General features: G+C 48.0%; 1 long non-coding RNA gene across 1 annotated transcript; it reads left to right on the top strand.

Annotated features, from left to right (window-relative positions):
• Positions 1–363: 363 nt before the first annotated feature.
• Positions 364–2,584, top strand: LOC135973557 (uncharacterized). Its single transcript, XR_010590461.1, has 3 exons — positions 364–680; positions 1,176–1,234; positions 1,903–2,584. It is a non-coding gene; the product is annotated as an uncharacterized LOC135973557 (long non-coding RNA).
• The last annotated feature ends 461 nt before the right edge of the window (positions 2,585–3,045 follow it).

Raw genomic sequence — 3,045 nt, 5'->3', positions numbered from 1 at the left:
TTATATTGTTGAGGAAGGGGATTTTTTTTAAATATAGCCTTTGATGTATAGTTGCAGCAAGTGCCTTATTGACTGCAGTAATTAAGACAATGAGCATTGCTCTGTGAGATGATTTAATTTCTCTCTTAAGTTAATTATTTCTTTATTAGTAAAAAAGGCATCTGAACGGATCTCAGTAGAACCTTCTCCCCCCACAATACTGTACAGGATATGTGCTGTGATGCACACCTTAATAAATCAAATTCAATGCCGAGTGGACAAAGACATGCTGATTAGAGGAGCCGTTGTCTGAGGATTTGTTTTTCAAAGTGTTTCACCAGTAAATCCAAGCCAAGTAGAAAAAAAATATTTTTCCTGTCAACCCCCAGGTTTAAATATGATGAGACAGGTATTTGTTGTGTCAGGTTAATTGTTCTTGGCTTTTTGAAACCACAGCCCAGAGTGAGTGTGAATATCAACTCAAGCAAGTAGTGGGCTTACCACAGAGGGAGACCGTATTAGCCAGACCCACACAGTCCCCAGTAGCTTTCGTGACCAGCCAGTCAGCACATGGGAAGGTCATTGTGACCTTAGCCGTTTGCTGAATCTGTAAATAAGTCATTTCAGAGCTTACAACACAATCTGCAGTGGGAGAAGGAGGGAGAAAATAGCATTGAAGTGGAACCATTGTTCTTTACGAAGTAAGTAGAGGTTCTTTCTAAAACTGGGACACATGAACCTTTAACTCGTGTGTGTGTGTGTGTGTGTGTGTGTGTGTGTGTGTGTCCAGTTCCCATTTTAAATGTCTCTCTCTCACACACACACACACACACACACACACACACACACACACACACACACACACAGAGTTCTCTTTTTTCTGAAGCAACTACTTTCACATTAAAGCGAGTAGGTGATGCTGTGAGATTTGGACTCTTATACCATTAGACTCTGTGACATATATTTACATATGGTAATAATCAGAAGAACTTATTATCAAACCAAGGATTGTATTTTAATGACTCCACTTAAGGGTGTTAGGGCTTCATTTGTAAAGAATATTTTTGTTCTCCTTAGATCTCTGCTTCATTGTGTGTGTATGTGTGTGTGTGTGTGTGTGTGTGTGTGTGTGTGTGTGTGTGTGTAGCCCTGCAGCATCACTGTACATGGCTTTGAAGCAGGTACTTTCATTATAGAATTGAAGAATGACCAGGCTGACGCCTTTTGATGAAAGTAATGAGATGAGCTGATCTAGGTAACTATGTGTGTGCGCTGTAGGTAAGATATGAGCCTCTCGGTGCTTACACATGCAGGCACCCTTACTCTTGTGAAATTAGGACTTACTTGAAGGAGTAAGGACTGCTGGGATCAGCCTAGAAGCTGCTGCCATAAATCAGTTTTGCAGCCACCTGTCATACAGCCCCCATCACCGTAGTCTGGAAATACAACCTCTAATGTGTTTCCTCACCTCTGAAAGCAGTGCTAGTGTCCCCTTTGTACATAGGGGAAACTGAGGCACAGAGCGGCTAGATGACTTGCCCAGGGTCATACAGGAAGTCTGTGGCAGAGCAGGGAATTGAACCCAGCTCTCTATAATCCTAGGCTAGTGCCTCAACCACTGGATAAGTCACACTGGGGGATTGGAGCTGTGATACGTCTCTGACACTCTAGTGTCCCACACAGGCTGCTCATGTACATCTCTGGGCCAGCCGTGGTAACATGGTACTAGCGATGTTTCTGGGATAAAGGTCAGTGATGCTTGCATTTCTCTTTGGGATACAGCAGTCAGCGAGGGAGCAGATGGACCCGTTCATTCGAGCTAATCCAAACCTCCCCCCAAGACTCACTGAGAGATCAGAGGGTTCCATTCCCCCTTTTTAACTTACCATCCCCTAATGTAATTCAATATAACACCTTCCAAAGGAGCTAGGTCCTAGAATGCATGGAAGTGTTCGTAGATCTGCAGTTATGATGTCAGCATACAGAATGAGAGCAGAGGGAGATGGAGGAGTGGTGAAGGAGAAGACCCGTGTGTTGGAAAGAGACACCATTCTCCTGCTCCAGCTGAAGTCCTGGAGAGCAGGAACAGGCCCGGGGAGGAGATCCTGGCCCGCTGACACTGCTTTAGTTCCATCTGAAGGTTCAGGAGAGAAACTGGGTTGGATTCTGAAGCTGCTCACTCCAGTTTTACGCTGACTGCAGTGGAGCTGTCGGTGTGTCTGGGAGCAGACTCGGGCCCACCACCCTCTCCTTATTTCTCTCCGGAGCAAAAAGGACCCGTCACCTTGAGTTCTTATCTCCAAATCTGCTCCGGTTGTCTGATCTGCCGCTGCTGAACGCCTGCCTGGTTCCACACGGGCTGCCTGGTGGTGGATGGCGAGAGCGGTGACACCTCCTCTGGCTTTCCACGCTCCCAGCAGATAGCCCCAGGACAGGCCCCTGCATCGCCAGGAGCTGCCGTCTCCATTGGTCACTAGCAGGCTGGCTGTTTTCAGTGCTTATTAAGGTCTGTTTGGGGAGGGAGCGGGGGACAACCTAGGATATGCCAGATTAGCCAGAATCTCTGGCGAGATGCAGGCTCACAGCTTTGTACCCTCCCCCCCACCAGCTCTTGTTCACTTGCTTTTAAATTCCTACCTCTCTTTGCTTCCGGTTTTTACTGTTTTACTTCCAAAGGGCCAGTTTGTAGCGAGTCCCTGAACTGGCACATGGAGGGGTTCAGCGGTCACGGGGAGCTCCCGGCCATGGGGCCCTTCCTCCACCCCCCATACACACAGTTGCTGGTTGTAGTTGCAGCCCTTTGGCTGCCCTGATCTCTGTGTCAGAGGGAGGGAGGGAGCAGTACGTGGTCTGTCCATCGCTCCCCCCCCTCCCCCCAAAACCTGTTCCTTTGCAAACATGTGAATGACAGAATCCGCACTGCTGCCAAATGCCTTTGCTGGAAGAAGAGATGTGCAAGACGTAGTGCACAAGAACTTCACGCCAGGAAACCTGAACCACGGCCTGGGTTCGCGTCCACGCTGCTTGGCTGAAGGATGGATGCCACTGGGCACCCTGTGGAATTCG

This window comes from Chrysemys picta, chromosome 9, assembly GCF_011386835.1.
Source record: "Chrysemys picta bellii isolate R12L10 chromosome 9, ASM1138683v2, whole genome shotgun sequence".
In the NCBI taxonomy this organism is placed as follows: Eukaryota; Metazoa; Chordata; order Testudines; family Emydidae; genus Chrysemys; species Chrysemys picta.
The sequence above is the reverse complement of the archived record's forward strand: the minus strand, read 5'-3'. Positions and strand labels throughout refer to the sequence as shown.